We start from the raw sequence: 19,487 nt of genomic DNA, 5'->3' as shown, positions 1-19,487 counted from the left end.
CGCGGGGTCACCCTGGCTGGGGGGCACTGGGTGGCCGGGGGTCGTGTCCGTGGCATCAGGGTGACCCCCTGGTCCCCCTGTGCCAGCACGGCGAGGTGGGTTTGGGTTCATTTTGAGCCTTTTGGCGTCTCCCGTGCAGCCGGGGGGGCGATGGCTGGGCTGGGCCGTGTCCCCCGTGTCCCCGAGGGTCCCATCCGTGCCCCCCCACCCCACGGGCTGTCACTTCCAGGCTGACCCTCTCTCTCCATTCCTTTTCCCGGTTTTTGGGCCAAACTGAGGCCCCGTGGAGGGACCCCCCATCCCGCCCCCCCCGTGTCCCACGGAGCAGGTTCGGGGACCGTCGGTGAACGAGTAGGAGCAGAAGCGAGCGGAGGAGGTTCTGGGGGGCTGTGAGTGCCCCCCGAGGAGCGCGGGGGGGGCGGGGTTGGGGTCGTGCCTCAGTTTCCCCGCTCGGGGAGGGGCGGCTGCAGTTCCCACCTGCGGCCACGAGGGGGCACAACGGCCCCGCCCCAGGTGTGCCACCCCCAGATGTGCCACCCCCAGATGTGCGACCCCAGATGTGTGACCCCCAGATGTGCGACCACAGATGTGCGACCACAGATGTAACACCCCCCACAGATGGGCGAGCCCTGGATGTGCCACCCCCCCATGTGTGAATCCCCCAGATGTGACTCTCAGATGTGCCACCCCCAGATGTGAACCCCCAGATGTGTGACCTCCAGTTGTGTGACACCCCCAGCTGTGCCGCCTCCCCAGATGTGTCACCCCCAGATGTGCAGTCCCCCAGATGTGCAGCCCCCCATTATGTGGAGCCCCAGATGTGCAGGGTCCCGGGTCCCTCTGGTGCCTCCGACCCCCTCAGGAGGCCTGGGGACATTGGGGTGACACTTCTCCAGGGAGGGGGTCACGAGGGGCTGTTTGTGGCCCCGTGGGAGATTTGGGGTTGCCAGAGCTCAGCCCCCCCCCCCCATGACGGCTGTGGGAGGGGACTGGGGGGAGGTTGTTCCCCTCACAGGCCTCCCCTGTCCCCTCTTCCCTCCTCGGGACCCCCTGGCTGGGGGCGGGGGGCTGGGGGAGACCTTTGTGGAACAAAGGGGGGGGGTCTTTTGGGATATGGGCCGATATCCCCTCACCCTCCCACCCCAAGACCCCTCGAGGGCCCGGCCCTGCTCCAAAGGGGGTTGAAAGGGCATTTGGGATCCATTTGGGATCCATTTGGGATCCATTAAGGATCCATTTAGGGTGGGGGGTGCTGGCCAGGCGGGGGATGCTCGTCCCGGGGCTGCTCCTCAGTTCCCCCAGTGTCACCCAGTGGCGTGCGGGGCCACCCCAGCACCCCGGGGCACCCGGGCCCACTGACTGGGAGCCACGGGGGCGGGGAACGGGGGGGGGCCACAGCATTCCCAGCTCGGCCTCCTCCCTGCATCCCTCCCGCTGAGGGTCCCGAGCCCCCCGGGGTGAGTGGGCTGGTTCCCCCCCGCGGCACCCACGGCTCGGGGGGGGACCGTGGTCCCACCATCGCCACCCCGGCAGGGACCGGGTGCTCGCCCCGCCCCTCCCAGCTCCTCCCAGTCACCCCACTGGGCGCGCTGGGAGTGGCGCCGGCTGCAGAAATCCTGCAGGACCCCCATTTTCGTTGTTTTTCCCCTCAATCCCCAGGCAGTGGCGACACCTCCCCGCGGCCCCCCGGCCCCGCTGTGCCCCGCTCGCCCTTCCCCAGGCTCAGGAAGTCCCCAGGAGCTACACATTCCCTTGGGAAGAGCCGGGAACGGGCTTGGAGTGCCACGGAGATTCCAAAACCTCTTCCCATTTCAGGTTTTGAACCCGGCGGCATCAAAACGGGCAGAACTGACCCCAAAGCGCCGCTGTTCCGGGCAGGGAAGGGGCCTCATCCTGCACTCCCTTTTCTGCTCCTGGGGGGTCCCCGCTCGGATCTGGGGACAGCGCTGGGGGCGCCGGGTCGGCTCCAAGCCCGGGGGCACCGCGAGGCCGGGGCGGATTTGGGGGTCCCCGGGCGGGGCGGGGCCGCCGGTCCCTGGAATTCCCGGTGACACATCGCTCCAGGTGCCCCCGGGGCCGGGAATTGCTGCGGCTCCGAAGCCACAAACCGCCGGGATCCGTCCCCACGTCACCGCGGTGAGCCCGGACCTGCCACCGCGGAGTGGGGACAGCGGCTCCCCCCGCTCTGGGGACAGCTGGGGACGTTTAACCCCTCGGGGGCAGGGAAGCGGCGCTGGATCGTTGTCCCCGGGTCCCGGGAACGGCAGGATGTGGCAGTGTCGCGACGTGGCACGACCTGGGGGTGGGATGTCCCTCCTGGGGACAGTTCTGCCCCCCGCGGGGTCTCCTCGGTGTGACAGTGACAAGGTGATGTCCCCGCTGTCACAGCCACCGGGCTCGGCTGTTTTGGGGTGACACAGGGAAAGAGACGGGGGGTGCTCGGGGACACCCCCCTGTCACCCTGCCTGTCATCCCACTGGGGCTGCCCCTGCTCCAAGGTCCCCCAGGACTGTCCCCAGCCACGGGACCTGCTGGTCTCTGTCACCCTCTCCCTGTCACCCTCTCCCTGTCACCCTACTCACCTCTGTCACCCTACTCATTCCTGTCACTTGCTGGTCCCTGTCACCCTTTTGGATCCTCAGCACCCTGCTTGTCCCTGTCATCTGCTGGGGCACTGTCACCCTACTTGTCCCTGTTGCACTTTTGGGTCCTTGTCACCCCGCGGGGTCCATGTCGCCTGCTGTGTCCCTGTCACTCTCCTGGTCTCCATTACCCTCCTGTCCCCCATCACCCTTTTGGGTCCTCATCACCCTGCTGGCTCCTGCCACCCTGCTGGGTCCTCATTACCCCACTGGTCCCTGTCACCCTGCTGTGTCCTTCACCCTGCTGTGTCCTTCACCCTGCTGTGTCCTGTCACCCTGCTGTGTCCTTCACCCTGCTGTGTCCTTCACCCTGCTGTGTCCTGTCACCCTGCTGTGTCCTTCACCCTGCTGTGTCCTTCACCCTGCTGTGTCCTGTCACCCTGCTGTGTCCTTCACCCTGCTGTGTCCTTCACCCTGCTGGTCCCTCTGGGGAGGGTGTCACTGGGGTGTCACTCCTCTGCCACCCCTGCGGGTCCTGTCTCAGCTCTGCCCCCAAACCCCTCCCTGCCCTGAGAATGTCCTTGGGGCTCCCCCCTTGGGGTCCCAGCCCCCGGTGCCACCAGCTCAGTGCCCGTGGGGTGTCCTGGCCCACGTTGCTCCGGCTGATCCCGGTTTTCCCAGCGCGTCACTGATCCCATCCCTTCAGAGGAACAGGATGAAGTCCCTGGGGCTTTCCTGGCTCGTTGGCTTCCCAAAATCCCCCTGGAAACCTCCCTGGGGGCTGATTTTTTTTCCCCTCTCCCGTTTCTGGAGGGTGATGGAGAAGGTGGGCAGTGGGTGACCCCCGGGGTGACAGGTGACCACGTCCAGCTCAGCCAGGGATTCCCATGGCTGGGAATCCCTCCCGGATGGAGCCCAGTGACCCCCCCACCAGCAGCTTTTTTCCCTTGAAGAGCTTGAAATGGGGTTTTTCCCCATTTCACCGAGGGAGCTGCACTCGGTGGCCCCATCCCTTGTGTCCCCCCAAATCCCGAGCCATGATCCTGGGCCGGGGCTGGGCCGGGAGTGACACGACCCCACAAAAAGCTGGATTTCCTCCACGGCCCCGTGGCTTTGGCCACAAACCTGCAAGAATTTTTAGGGTGAGGAGGGAAAACCAACGTCCCCAAGGCCACCCATGTGTGTGGGACCCGTCCTGTTTGCTTCCCACCCTCCCCGATCCTGGCAGCACATCCCGGGGATTTCCAGGGCGGGGGGGGCTCCGAGGGCACCACAAGGGTTTAATTAGGGGTGATAAGGACATGCAAATGAGCAGGTTACAGCCCTGGGCTGGGGGTGGCAGAGCTCCTGAGAATCCCCGGAGGGTCTGGAGGTGCTTCCCAATGTTTCCCACATTCCGGGTGCTGGGGAAAGGCTGGATGTGGTGGCTGGGGTGGGAGAGGGCGGGGAGGTGGGACCTCCAAAGTTATCCCAGGTCCTTCTCCGGGATGGGGAATGGGTTCCTGGAGTGCTGGGAAGCCCCTCAGGGCCCCCAGGGAGCCCTTGGAAATGGGTTTATTCTGCTCCAGTTTTGGCATTTGGGATGAATTCCCCCATGGAAGAGCTGTCTCCATCCTGCTTCCCATCCCTTCCTCTTCCTCGTCGCTTCCCAAACCAGGGAGTGAACCCAATCAAAAAGCTTCCCAAAAGGTCCTGCCAGAGCAGCTCCTCTCCAGGGCCAGGATCTGACCCTTGAGATGTTCCTCCACCCCCAAATCCCCACAAATTTAGGGGTGAGCAGAGCTCAGCCAGCAAATCCCCCACCCCGGGATCCGAGGGACCCGATGGGATCTCAGCAAAGCCCAGGAATCCCAACTCTGTCCTGGAAGAAAGTGAGGGGATTTTCTGGCCTGGATGGAGCATCCAGAGCTGGCTGGAGACCCCAAAGCCCCCCCCCCCCCCGTGGATGCCCCCTGGAATATGGAGCACGTGGGCACCAGGGTGGGGAGAATGGGGTCAACCTGCTGGTTTTTCCAGGGAAAACCAACTTCCGCTGGCATCTTTCCAGGGAGGATGAGGCAGATGGGGCTGAGGCACATGAGGCTGAGCTGGTCGGGGTGGGGAGGGAGAGGCCGTGGGGGGGTCCCTTCCCGAGGGAATGTGTTCCCAGAGCCCCCGTGGGTGGCAGGATGGGGTGGGAGGTTCCCGGGGAGGGGGATGGACACGGAACGCCCAGCGCGGGTTTGGGGCGTTGCCCTCGATGGAGAAGCTCCGGAGGAAGTTGGGAAAGGGGGAGGGGGTTCCTCGGGGTGGGGGGGGAGGACACCCAACCCACGGCAGGAGGTTCCCAGGGAAGCAGGAGGGGGGAGGTTCCTCCTCCCACGTCACTGGAACTGTCCCGGGGGTCCGGGGGTCCTTCCTCCCCCGGGGCAGAGCTGGGCAGGGCGGGGGGCAGAGGGACACAGGACTCCCAGGAGGGGGTTTGGAGCAGGATCAGGAGCTCCGTGAGGCCTTTGAACCCCAAATTCCAGCCGCTGCTCCTGCCACCAGGTGCCATTTCCCACATTTGCCCTTGGAGATCCCATGGAGGACACGGGACAGGAGTCCAGGTGCCCCAACCTGCCCCGAGCTGCTCCCAGGGCAGCACGTCTGGGCTCAGCGGGACACAAACTGCTGCTTTTCCCCCAAAAAGCAACTGTTTCCTGCCAGAAAACATCATTCCGTGGAGAAATGTTTGGGATGGAGGATGTTGGACCTTCCCTGTCGTCTGGCTCCGGTGGGAAGCTGAGCAGGGAGGAGGAACTGGCCCCATCCCACCCAGTGGAGCCCCGGGCAGGACGATCCCTCGGGATCAGGGACACCTCGGACCTTTTCCATCCAGCAAGGGGGGGCAGGTCCTGGAATCGCTCCCTGGGAGTTTTGGGGAAGGAACACCCAACTCTCTGGAGTCATGGACAGTCTATCCAGGTGTGTCCATGCTCTGCCAGCCCCAGGCAGCATCTCCAGCCTGATTCCCACCCAAATCCAACCCCAAACCAGCGCAAATCCAAATCCAACCCCAATCCCACTGAAATCCAACCCCAAACCAACCCAAACGAACCCAAATGGCTCCCAAATCCAGCCCAAACCAACCCAAATCCAACCCAAATCCCACTGAAATCCAACCCCAAACCCAACCCAAATCCAACCCAAATCCAACCCCAAACCAACGCAAATCAAACCAAAATCCCACCCAAGTCTCACCCAAATCCCACCCAAATTCAACCCAAATCCAACCCAAATCCCACCCAAATCCAACACAAATCCCACCCAAATCCCACCCAAACCCAAATCCCACCCAAATCCAACTCAGATCCAAACCGAATCCAACTCAAACCCAAATCCAACACAAATCCAACACAAATCCAAACTCAAATCCAACCCAAATCCAAACCCAACCCAAATCCAACTCAAATTCCACCCAAATCCAACCCAAAACCAACCCAAATCCAAACCCAACCCAAATCCAACTCAAATTCCACCAAAATCCAAACTCAAATCCAACCCAAATCCAAACCCAACCCAAATCCAACTCAAATTCCACCCAAATCCAACCCAAAACCAACCCAAATCCAAATCCCATCCAAATCCAACCCCTAACCAGTGGTTTGGGAAATACTGGGCCCCTGAGCCATCCCGGGGCTGGAATTGGGGTGGGAGTGAGGAGGGGGATCAGGAGTTGGGGTTCAGAGGCCACAGGGAGGGGCTGAGGGGGCTCAGAGATCCCAGCCTATAAAAAAAAAGAATTAAAAGGGGATTTTGGGATCTAGAGGCTGGAATTGGGCAATTATTGCTCTTTAAATAACACAAGAGAAAATAAAATAAATGGAATGAGATAAAATAAGAGAAAACGAAATAAAATAAAACAAATGTGATGCAATGCAATTTAATAAATAAAGCAAAATAAATGAAATAAAGTGAAGTAAAATAAAATAAAGCGGAGTGAAATAAAACAAAATGAAATCAACAACAAAATTAAATAAAGGAAAAATATGAAGGGAAATAAAACGAAATAAAATCAACAGCAAGGTTAAATAAAGGAAAAATAGGAAGTGAAATAAAATAAAATGAAGTAAAATAAAATGAAGTAAAATAAAATAAAGAGGAAAACAAGAATAAAATAAAATAAAATAAAATAATAAAATAAAATAAAATAAAATGAAGTAAAGTAAAATAAAATAAAATAAAATAAAATGAAGTAAAGTAAAATAAAATAAAATAAAGTAAAGTAAAGTAAAGTAAAGTAAAATAAAATAAAATAAAATAAAATAAAATAAAATAAAATAAAATAAAATAAAATAAAATAAAATAAAATAAAATAAAAAGCAAGCTTTTTCCGATTTCCAAGGGGGTGGAACTGCAAAGAGCCGGGTCCGCGGGGCAGGGGGAGGAGATTCCTGTTCCACGACATCCCGATCCCATCCCACATGGATGCTCCGTGCGGCACCGTTCTCATCCCCGTACACCTTTTTTTGCGCGCTATTTTCCTTATTTACAACTTTTCCCTTCCGTTTTTCATGCCCAAGCAGCTCCGGGCGGGACCGGGGTATTCCCGGCACCGCAAAACGGGAATCGCCCGTCCCGGGGGTGCCCAGGACCCCCCCCCGGCACCCCCGGGGGGCTCCGCGCCCCGGGAAAAGCCTTCGGGAAGCAGGACTGCATCGCGATCCCTCCGGCCGGAGGGCGAAGGCTCCACCCCGGGAAGAGCCGGCGCGATTCCAGCCGGAGGAAGCGGCTGCTCCTGCCAAAATCCAGTGGGAATGTTGGGGCTGTAAACAGAGCTCCGGGCCGGGCCGCAGCCGGGAGGTGTTTTAATGAACTCCTTAATTAGGGGCTGGAAAAGGCGCTGCCCAGATGTTGGATCCAGCTGTGGGGGCACAGGGAGGGGTTGTGGTCGTGGCGAGGAGGAGGAGGAGGAGGAGGAGCGCCGGGCAGAGCGTCTGGCCAAGCCACGCCGGTCATTCCCAGATCCCTGCCCCAGATTTTGGAGGCGCGGGAGGGTCCGGTTTGCGCTGGATTAAGGGGGACGTTGGTGGCACCTCGGGGTGGGCACGGCCGGGGGGCACGGAGGGGTTCAGTCCCCTCGGCTGCCCCCGGGAAGGGCCGGCTCTTCCCAGCCCGAGCAACCCTGCCAAAATCCTGCTCCAGGGTCCCAAAATCCTGCTCCGGGGTCCCAAAATCCCGCTGCAGGGCACAAAATGCTGCTCCAGGATTTCAACTCCTGCTCCAGGGGACATGGAGGAGTTAAATCTCCTCCCCTGCTCCCGGGAAGGGCCGGCTCCTTCCCAGCCTTGAGTAAGCCCAGAACTCTGCCAAAATCCCCCTCCAGGATCCAAAATGCTGCTCCAGGATCCAAAATTCTGGATTAGTAACCGTAACATCCAGGATTATTAACCACAAAATGCAGGATTATTGACCATATTCCAGGCAGGCTCACTCTGCCCGGGGAGCGACGCTCCGTGCCCGACCCCCGGAGCAGGGAACGCATCCCAGCACGCCCTGGCGTCAAGCCAGCATCCCAAAATCCCGCAGGATCCATCCCGGGACATCAGCCCGCTCGCGGGGTGCCTGCGCTGGCTCCACGCGGCAGCTCCCGCGTTATTTCCCAGAGGGGGAGGAGGAGGAGTTTCGCCTTCGCTTCCCTTTATTTGTCAATGTATTTATCTTTATTTTGGATTTCTGACTCATCTCCACCCGTTGCCGGGAGGAAACCGGAGTCCAAAGTGCCCCAGATATCGTTTGTATCAAATCCTCCCCCAGACATCCAGGGAGGAAAGGCCGGGACCTGGAGCAGCTTCTCCTTCCCCCGGTCTCGTTCCTACGAAGGAGAAAACCTCAGTTTTCCCTCTTTATTTTTTTTTCCCAAACCGCGGCCGGTTTCCGGCTCTGCAGGAGCGGGGCCGGGCCTGGAGCCGCTCGGGGAACGGGGGGCAGGGGAGCCGTGGGTGCCCCCCACCCCCTGCCCGCCCTAGCTGCCTTTAGGGTGCCCACCCCCATTCCCATGGGATGCTCCCTGGGGATGCAGCACCCGCGGGGATGCTCGGGAAGGGGTGGGGGAGCTGAAGGGGGCCACAGAATGGGGGTGCCCCACTAATGGGGGTGCCCCAGAAATGGGGGTGCCCCAGAAATGGGGGTGCCCCATCAGTGAGGGTGACCTGGAGATAAAGGGGCACCCCAAAGGTGACGGCCTCCCATTAACGAGGCTGCCCCATTAATAAGGGTGACCTGGACATGAGGGTGGCCCATTAATGAGGGGGTACCCTTCGTTATGAATGAGGGGCCCTGGAGATGGGGGTTCCCCAGTAATGAGGGTGTCCCATTAATGAGGGGACCCTGGAGATGAAGGTACTCCATTAATGAGGGTACTCCATTAATGAGGGGCCCTGGAGATAGGGGTTCCCCAGTAATGAGGGTGTCCCATTAATGAGGGGGCCCTGGAGATGAAGGTACCCCATTAATGAGGGTGTCCCATTAAGGAGGGGGCCCTGGAGATGAGGGGGCACCCCAAAGGTGAGGGTCCCTCATTAATGAGGCTACCCCCTTAATAAGGATGCCCTGAGCTGGGGGTACCCCATTAACGAGGGTGTCCCATTAATGAGGATGTCCTGTTAATGAGGGTGTCCTGTTAATGAGGGTGTCCCATTAATGAGGATGTCCCGTTAACGAGGTGCCCGGGGGTTGGGGTGCCCAGTGTTGCCCCTCCCGGGGGGTCAGGTGGCTGGAAGGTCCCTTGTCCCCTGGCAGGTCCCTCCTCCAGTCCGGGCTGACTCAGCCTCCGGTCCCGGCTGGAATGTGTGAGGATCCTGGGAAAGCAGCCCAAAAGCGGCACCCTGGGGGGACGGGGGGAGGTGAGCTGGACCTTTGGCACGTGAAGCATCTTCCCGGACACCCCCAAACCCAGCCCCCTCCGGGGCAGGCCAAGCTCATCCCCTTGGATCCGCTTTTCCCTTCCCAAGGGGAGAAGCGCCCGGTGCTGACGGCGGAGTTTGGGCACATCCCTGTTCCTGCTGATCCCTGGGAGCTGAGAGGAGCTGCCAGGGGGTGCTCCTGGTGCCAGGCAGCAGAAAGTTGCCTCCCTCAGGCAGGAATGTTTTGGGGGCGTGGAGGGAGGTTGTTGGGTTCTTATCCCAAATCTAATCCCAATCCTAATCCATCTCTCGGTGAGCACAGGTCCTGCTCGCTCCCTGTGCCAGGAGCTGCAAATGGAGAATCCATCGGCTCATTTCCATCCTCCTGGGTGATGATTCCTTCTTAAATCCATGTCCAGGGGGTGATCCTGCTGCTGGTGTCTCCTGCTTTCCTGGGGTTCCATTCTTTTTCCCTGACCCTGAAACAAAGGTGCTGCTTTGGGGTCAGGGACCTCCATGGACACAGAGCCAGGGAAGGGCTGACCTGGAGCCAAAGCCCTCCAGGATGTCCCAGCTGGGAGAGCTGGCACTGGGCAGGAGGAATCAGCGGCTCAGAGAGGTCTGGGCTTTTCCAGGGAGTTGATCCCAGCTCCTGTCCTTTTCTGCAGTGTTTTCAGCCACTCAAGGGCTCCGTGGCCACTTGGTTCCCACTCTAAATCCCATCCTGGTCTCTGCTGCAGCCAGGGAGGATTTTGGCATCCCCAGGGATGGAGGTGGGATCCATTCCTGAGGATGGAGATGGGACAATCCCTGAGGATGGAGGTGGGCTGCACCCCTGGGGACAGAGGTGGGTTCCATCCCAGCACTGTGCCACTCTCACCAGGAGGAATTCATATTTTCCTTCTTTTTCATGGGCATTTCCCTTCCTGCATCCTGGGTGTTCCAGTCCTGGGGCGGGATTGGGATCCAGCTCTGCCCTCCCTGAGCCAAGCCCTTGGGACAGCACCCGGGGCTGGGAGATGGAGATGGAGGATGTCACCAGGGCTGGCAGAAGGAAGGAGGATGTCACCCCGAGGAAACCACAAACGGTTTTGATGTGTTTATGACCCTCAGCACAACTTCCCCTTCCCTTGTTTCCCAGCCGAGCTCCCCTCGGGCACCCAGGACGTGCAGGGTGGGGTGGGCAGTGCCCAGGGGGTCACAGTGACGGCCCCGTGGGTGACAAGGGTGGGACAAGGCAGAGGGGGGGTCCTGGGGGCGGACACGACTCCGTCACATCCGTCCCTCATCCCGGCCGCGCGTGGGCCGGAGGCTCCGCCGTCCCCCCGGGGTGGTGCTGCCGTGGAAAGGGTGAGTGGTCTCACCCCCTGCCCCCCCGGGAGAGCTCAGGCAGAGGTCATTCTTAAAAATAAAAGAGATAAATTTCCTCTTTCCTTCCCCCTCGGAGCACGTGGGGGTGAGGTCATGGAGCGCCGCAGGACATGCCTCTGGCTCTGGGTAATCCCGCCGGGCCACGGCCGGCTCTGGCCGGTGGCGGGGGAGCTCTGGGGGCCCCTTCCCATCCCCCAAGCCCCACTTTCCTCCTGGTCAAGCCACCACATCCTGAGCCAGCCCTCGGGCTCCTGCCCTCGCTCCCGCCGGGTTTCCCGGCACGGTTTCCCCATCCCAGAGGCCGATGTGGCTTTGCTCGGAAAATCAGCCCCAGATGTGGCCGAGGCACTGCTGGATCCGAGGTGGGGCCTGGGGGCACGAGCACAGCACGAGGGACCCTTTGGGTGTCAGAGGCAGGAGCTCCAGGGGGGTTTATCCCACCCACCGAGTGACCAGGTGCTCCCCGGGATGTTGATCCCAGCTCGTGTCCTGCTTTTCCACAGCATTGAAGGGACACCCAGGGGCTCCCCAGTCCCTGGGGACAGTCACAGGGCCATGGAGCGGGGCCACCAGCCCTGGGATTTGGTGCAGCTTGGCTTGGAAGGACACAGGGCAGCTCCCCTGGGATCCCGAGTCCCCTCGGGGCTGTTTTCTGGGAAGCAGGATCGCTTGTGCCTGTGCCACCTCCAGGGGCTGGGCTGTCCCCAGGGGGCACGGCTGAGCCAGGGGGCATCAGGAATTTCAACAGCCCAGGGGACCCCTGGGGACATGGTGTCCTGGCTGAGCCTGGGGCTGCTGGGGCGGGAACCACACACTAATCCAGAGAGGATGGAAAACTCTTGTGGTTCCTTGGAAATGCAGCACGACCCGCAGATGCGACAGCAGCGGCCACTGGACAAAATTCCAAGGGATTATCCTTAATTAGGAGCACTGGAGGGGTGGTAGCAGCAGACTGGCCCCGTGGCATTGCCCTTCCCCAGGGCTTTGGGGCTGGATCAGCCCCAGCTCCTCTCTCCGGGCTGGGCTGGCACTGGCCTGGCTCATCTCGGCTCCTAAATCTGAATCTTTCCAAATCCTTGGATCCCTACATTCCTCTGGGTGTGAGGAATCATGCTGGGAGCTGCTGAGTCTCTCCATGACCTGGAGACACTCAGCATCCCAACCCCAGTCCTGCCTCCCAACCCCAATCCTTCATCCCAACCCCAATCCTGCATCCCTGGCTCCAATCCTGCATCCCTGGCCCCAATCCTGCATCCCCGGCCCCAGTCCTGCATCCCTGGCCCCAATCCTGCATCCCCGGCCCCAGTCCTGCATCCCAGCTCCAATCCTGCATCCCAACCCCAGTCCTGCATCCCAGCTCCAATCCTGCATCCCATCCCCAGTCCTGCCTCCCAACCCCAGTCCTGCCTCCCAACCCCAATCCTTCATCCCAACCCCAATCCTGCATCCCTGGCCCCAATCCTGCATCCCCGGCCCCAGTCCTGCATCCCTGGCTCCAATCCTGCATCCCTGGCCCCAATCCTGCATCCCCGGCCCCAGTCCTGCATCCCAACCCCAGTCCTGCATCCCAACTCCAATCCTGCATCCCACCCCCAGTCCTGCATCCCATCCCCAGTCCTGCATCCCACCCCCAGTCCTGCATCCCATCCCCAGTCCTGCATCCCATCCCCAGTCCTGCATCCCAACCCCAGCCCTGCATCCCATCCCCAGTCCTGCCTCCTCCCCCTGCAAGCACATGGAAAATGACCCCCACTGGGGGTCCCCTGAGCATCCCCCCCTCTCTGGGGCCATAAGTCCCCTGGCAGGGCTTTTATTGGGTTTTTTGTGCTCTCCAGCCTCTCCAGGCGCCATTCCCACCCTCCCTGCAGGATTCCAGGGGGGCTGAGGAGCCGCTTCCCGGCGCTCCCGGGGGCTCCGGGCGGGACTCTGGGCGGAGGTGCAGCAGCTCATGCCAAGATGCATCAGCCTCTGTTTTTCTGGTGGTGGCTGGAGGTTGTTTGTGCTGTCCCGGGGATGATCCAATGCTCTTGGCGTGGTGATCCCACTTATCCCAAAACATCTCCTGCCCTGAGCGCCACAGACCCCAAAGCCCCCACGGGACCCCATTACTGACCTGCTCTGCATGAGCAAAACTTCCCACCCATCCTCACCCCCCCGGCAACGGTCCCCCCTGCAGGATGGGGTGTTTGCTCCCTGGATGAGCAGGGTCACATCCCACCTGCTGCAAGGACCATCAGCTTTCCTGGGAAAAGCAGCAAAGGCACCGAAATTGGAGTGTCCCCCTCCGGGTCCCCCCCCAGACAAACAGCGGGGGGGGGGTTGTCCCATCGCTCTCAGATGAGAAGGAATCACGAGGGGTGGGGGGGAAGAGGATGGGGAAGGTCCCTCTGGGATGGAGGCAGGAGCATCTCGTCCAGCTGCGAGGGAGATGGGAAAGGCCGGATTTAGCCCTGGGAGCGTGGGAGCAGCGGGAATGGGACGCGGCGGAGTTTTGCCGGGAGATGCCGGCACGCTCCTGGCCCTGCTCCATCCCTGGCCCTTCCCCTGGTGCCAGAGCTGGGGCTGCCTGGAAGGGGGGGTCGGACTCAGTGTTTGGGTCACATTTATTTTGTTTTCCAGAGCCCCAGAGATGCTTTCAATAAATGGGAGTGGATTCCAGGCCCTTCCCAAAGGCAGGGTTTGGATGGAGAAATGTAAGGGTGGGGGTGCTTTGGGACACTCCCAAACTCCTCGGCACCCCCTGGTCTCCCCCCTCCCCCCATGAACCTTTGTGACACTTCCAAATCTCCTGTTTTCAGCCCAAAATGAACCCCCAGGCCCAGCCAGGGCTGCCAGTACAGCCGGGGGGGGCAGCACGTGTGTCCTGGGGCACCACCATCCCCCAAACAGCCACCTGAGCCGCCTCCCTGTGTTGGGAGAGGGATGGATTCAGGTCTGGAGCCCCAAACAGCTCCCTCAGCATCACCACCTCTCGAAAAAACTGCCTGAAGTTCACCCCTGCCACGGGAAAGGGCTGGATCCAGGTCTGGAGCCACCCCCAGCTTCTCCAGCCCCACCATCCCTCCAAGAAACTGCCTGAACTTCATCCCTGTGTTGGAAAAGGGATGGATCCAGGTGTGGAGCCACTGGGAGCTCCCACGGCACCACCATGCCTCCAAAAGCTGCCTGAAGTTCACCGCTGTCACGGGGCAGGGCTGGATCCAGGTGTGGAGCCACCAGCAGCTCCCTCAGAACGAGCATTCCTCTAAGAAACTGCTCGGGAGTCATTCCTGCCACGGAAAAGGGCCGGATCCAGGTGTGGAGCCAAGGCTTGTTAGGGATAAACCACTCCTGGCAGGGCTGGGGCTCTCTGAGGAATCCCAGTTTCCAGGTAAGGTTCCAGCTCTCCAAGTCCCTCCCAGAGCCGGGGGCAGGAGGGAGGAGGCGGCTCCGCGGTGCTAAAATCTCCTCCCGCTAATGAAAAACAGGCTCGGAGCGGCCAAACAGCTGATCCACGGCCGGGAGCTGAGTAATGCCTCGAATTCCTGGCAGGAGCCGCTTCCTTCTGGGAGGAGAGGGCTCCTTCCCCGGCCCCGCGTGTCCCCCCCACTCCCCGCTGGCCCCCGGGGGAGCCGGGGATGAAGAGCTGGGGGTACCCACTGCGGGGGGGTCTGTCCGGCCCCCCGTCCGTCTGTCTGTCCACCCTCAGCCCCCGGTGAGGAAGGCGAGGGGGGTCCCAGCGCGGGGACCAGCCCGCGTCCCCCTTGGCCTGGCAGGGCCGCCCCTCGGGACTGGGGCTCTCCCCGATCCCCAGGATGGACGGGAGCGGGGAGAGGAGCTCAGCATCCCTCCCGGGACGGGCCGTGACTCAGCCCCCGGCCCCCCCTCCTGCCCGGGGACCCCGGGGCCCCCGGGGGTGTCCGCGCTGCGCGGGGCCAGGGCTGATGTCACGGCCCGGGCTGCGGATAAACAACCGCTCCCGGCGGGAGCACAAACGGCTCCTCTGTTCCGCCTCCCCGGCCCGGGATCGGCGGCTCCGAACACCCCCAGCCCCGCGCTGGGGGGGCACAGGGGGGTCACCTCCCCCAGCCCCTCTGGGGGGGCGCATTCCCAGTTTGGGGGGTGCACATTCCCAATTTGGAGGTTCACATTCCCACTTTGAGAGGTGCATATTCCCATTTTGGGGGGGTGCACATTCCCAGTTTGGAGGGTGCACATTCCCACTTTGAGGGGTTCACATTCCCACTTTGAGGGGTGCATATTCCCAGTTTGAGGGGTGCACATTCCCAATTTGGGGGGTGCATATTCCCAGTTTGAGGGGTGCACATTCCCAGTTTGGAGGGTGCATATTCCCAGTTTGAGGGGTGCACATTCCCAGTTTGGAGGGTGCATATTCCCAATTTGGAGGTTCACATTCCCACTTTGAGAGGTGTATATTCCCATTTGGGGAGGAGGGTGCACATTCCCAGTTTGGGGGGAGGGTGCACATTCCCAATTTGAGGGGTGCACATTCCCACTTTGGGGGGTGCACATTCCCAGTTTGGGGGTGCACATTCCCAATTTGGGGGGTGCACATTCCCAGTTTGGGGGTGTACATTCCCACTTTGGGGGGTGCACATTCCCAGTTTGGGGATGCACATTCCCACTTTCAGGGGGTGAAGGTGAGGTTGAGCCCCCAGCCACGTGCCGAGCTCAGGGATGGTGCCAACTCCATCCATCCCACAGTCCAAGGGCATCCTGGCAAGGTTTGCAGTGTTTGGATGTTCCTGGCCCCGCTGGCAGCCGGGCACCCCCCGGGTGGGTGCTGTCAGTCCCCCCTGTGGCGCCCAGGCCTGGTTTCCATGGAGCATTCCCAAGGCCTTTTCCATCCTCCCCCTGGCCCTGGCACAGATCCTGCCCCCCCCCGTGTGCCCAGCTGCTCCCAGCACAGCCCCCAGACCCCCCCAAGGGTCAAGACCCGCTTGGCTCCAGCCGGGCTGAGCCAGAGGGTGCCAGGGCTGCATCTGGGTGGCACCAAGTGATGCCAAGCAGGGGGTGGGACACACGGGGGGCTTTGGCCCACCCAGTGCCCTCATTTAGGGTATCCTGGGGTGCTGGGGAGCACCCCAAGGTCCTGCTGCCACCCCAAAACCGCTGCTGGTGCACCTCTTGCCCTGCCCATGCCCCTCCAGACTCGGCGGGTGCCGGTGGCAGCTGCCCGAGAAGGATTTTGGCTCCAACTGCGGCTCCGGCCACATTCCCGGCGGAGGGAGGATGGAACTGGAGCCTGACATGACTCAGCCCCGGCCCCGAGGGCTGGGGACACTCTGGTGACCCACATGGGGCCACAACCCGTCCTTGCCCCCCTCCCCGCCTGGCACCCACCCCTGGCAACCCCTCCCCGAACCCAGGGCTGGGCTTTACCCTCGCCCAGTGTCCCCCCAGGGACTCCCCGGGGCTGGGGGCAGGTCCCCCGGGACCCCTCGTGGCCAGGGACAGCCGGACCCCGCGCGGGGACAGCTCTAAAAAGGGACCTCGGCAGGCGCGGACACAGCCTGACCCTGCGGGTCCCTCGGTCCCAGCCTGGCCCAGCTCCCTGGGTCCGGCCAGAGCTCGACTCCCGTGGGTGCTGAGCCCGTGAGGAGGGGGCTGAGCTCGTTGGGAGGGGGCTGAGCTCGTGGGGAGGGGGCTGAGCCCGTGGGGAGGGGGCTGAGCCCGTGGGAAGAGTGCTGAGCTCGTTGGGAGGGGGCTGAGCCCGTGGGGAGGGGGCTGAGCTCGTTGGGAGGGGGTTGAGCTCGTGGGGAGGGGGCTGAGCCCGTGGGGAGGCGGCTGACCTCGTTGGGAGGGGGCTGCAGCCCAAGGAACCCGAGGATGGGGTTGGTCCGGGCTGGATGGGATATTCCAGGGGGTCCCGGTGCAGAGCAGGCAGCACGGGAGGGATGGAAGGGAGGAACTGGGGGGGTTTGCCGCGGGACGAAGGCTCCAACCACACGGACACATCCCGATCCCACGGCTGGCAGCGGGCTGAGGAGAGCGCCTGCCACCCGCATTCCTCCGCTCCCGAAGGAACCGGCTGGGGACCTTTCCATGGGGATTTCCAGCCTGGCCACACACCACTCCATCGCGGATCGTGTCGGGGGGGCGATCCTGGCTCCGCTGAGTGCCCGGGAGACTCGTCCATCGGCATCCCAGCCCCGTGAATCACCGCCGGGAAGGAACAGATTAGGATCTCGCAACACTTCCCTGCTGGAAATAACTTTCTCCGCAGACGCGCTGCCAGATCCAGGCTCGGCTTTGGACGCAGCCGGGGGGGATCGGATATGCTGCAGGTTTTATCCCTGATCTGGGGCTCGCTGGTGGGCGAAAGGCCTCCCAAAATGAGATGCTGGTTTGGGATGTGCTCCTGCTCCCATGGGGGAAGAGCTGGAATCATGGAAGCAGCAGGACTGAGGTGCAGGGATGCTCTAAACTCAGACACGGTGGAGATGTGGCTGCACAGGGGTGGTGCTGGTGTCTGCTCCAGGTCCTTCGGAGCCAGGAACACCCTATATCCCTGCTCCTGCACCCCTGTATCCCCCCTCCTGCATCCCTGCATCCCCCTCCTCCATCTCTGCACCCCCTGTGCCGGGTGCCAGCAGACTTGGGGACCCTCAGGATTCCCAGGACCCCCAGAGCCTCACCCCACTTTTCCCCTCTGGGTGGGCACAGCAGCCCCCACACCGGTGCAGTGTCAGTGGGTGGTGAGACTGCCACTGGTCCCAGTTTGCAACTGGGAGAGGGAACAACCAGCCCGAGTTTTTCGTCCCCCGTTTTTTCCAGCCTTGTTGAGGGCACGGGTGTTGCTGCCACCGCTGTCACCTCCCAATGGCTCCATTTCTGCCCCATGACTCAGGGATTTCAGCAGGTTTGGGAGGGGAGGAGGGGCAAAAAACCACTTCCCTGCCAAAAAGAAAGAGGCGGCTGCTGGTCTCGCCCTTCGTCACGCAGGAGGTGGATTAATATTAACCCGTCCCTCTGTGCTGCGTCCCTGCACCCCGCTGTCCCCCCGTCCCACTGCCCCACTACTCGTCCCATGACTGGGATGTGACACTTTTCCGGCCACTTTGAGGGGGAGGGGGGTGAGTGAGCTGGGGAGAAGCAGCAGAGTGGCCTCAGCTGGTGTGAAAGGGCCCCGCGTGCTGGCACGGGGTCCCCGTGAGTCACCCCCGGTGCTGTGTCACCCACCGGGTCCCCGGTGCCCACCCCGGTGTCCTCCCACCCCGGGGCTGCTGAGGCTCCCAGGGCAGCTCGTGGTGAAGGACGAAGACCAACCCCTTGGTGTTTTGGGGAGAAAGGGGTTATTTTGTGAAGTCGGCTGGTTTCTAACCCCCATCCTCCCCCCCCAGATGTTTATCTGTGGCTGTTGCTCAGGGACACCCGTGGCTGATCAGACCTGGGTGATAACACACGTGTGACACAACATGTGACCCCCACGTGCCCATGCAGGTCTGATGCCATCCCGGGGCTGTCCCTGCTGTCCTCAACTCCAGACAGATCCCAGCTCCTCCCCAGCTGCCCATTGCTCCTCTGCAGGTCCCTGATCCCAGCGCTCCACTTGCTCGGGATCCTCTGAGCTCTGAGGAAACCCCTCAGCAGCAGCTCCTGCAGCCCCAGCAGCGTTTCCGGCCCGGGGAGCAGATCCTGCTGGGTCAGAGCTCGGATGTGGTGGCTGTCACCCACAAGTGGCCCCACTGCCACCTCCCCTGTCACAGCCAGACCCCGCTGTGTTTGTGGAGAGCTTGGCTTTCTGTCTCGCTGGGCGGGTGAGGAGCCCTTGGCACGGCACTGGATCACCTCGTGCTCACTGATTGCTTCCAGTGCCTGCAAAACAAACAGGAAGCCAAGGGGAAAATCCCAGAGTTGGGAATGGGGCTGCTGCTGCACTGCCCTGGATCTGGTCCCACAGGGATCTGTCTGTGCTTCCCTGTACATGGATCCAGCCCATGGAGATCTGTCTGTGCTTCCCTGCACATGGATCCATCCCACGGGGATCTGTGTGTGCTTCCCTGTACATGGATCCATCCCACAGGGATCTGTCTGTGCTTCCCTGCACATGGATCCATCCCACGGGGATCTGTGTGTGCTTCCCTGTACATGGATCCATCCCACAGGGATCTGTCTGTGCTTCCCTGCACATGGATCCATCCCACAGGGATCTGTCTGTGCTTCCCTGCACATGGATCCATCCCGCTGGGATCTGTGTGGCTTCCCTGCACGTGGATCCATCCATGCACTCATGGATCCCTGCTACACACCTGGGAAAATGGGTCTGCACAAACACACGGACCATCTGTGCACGTGTGGATCCATCCATGCCCACGGATCTGTCCAGGCCTGTGTGGATCCATCCATGCACATGGAACTGTCCCTGTCTGTGTGGATCTATCCATACACGTGTGTGCACACAGGTGTCCATGCTCATCCATGCAAATGGATCCATCCATGCACACGTGTGTGTCCAGGCCCACGTGTGCACACAGGTGTCCATGCTCATCCATGCAAATGGATCCATCCATGCACACGTGTGCACACAGGTGTCCATGCTCATCCATGCAAATGCGCTGCTCGTGCACATGTGGATCCATCCAAGCACATGGATCTGTCCATGCACACGTGGGTCCATCCATGCACGTGGATACATCCATGCCCATGTGGATACATCCGTGCACAT

This window comes from Manacus candei, unplaced genomic scaffold (genome assembly GCF_025592945.1).
Source record: "Manacus candei isolate 608988 ecotype Guabito, Panama unplaced genomic scaffold, ASM2559294v1 h1tg000139l, whole genome shotgun sequence".
Lineage (NCBI taxonomy): Eukaryota > Metazoa > Chordata > Aves > Passeriformes > Pipridae > Manacus > Manacus candei.
The sequence above is the reverse complement of the archived record's forward strand: the minus strand, read 5'-3'. Positions refer to the sequence as shown.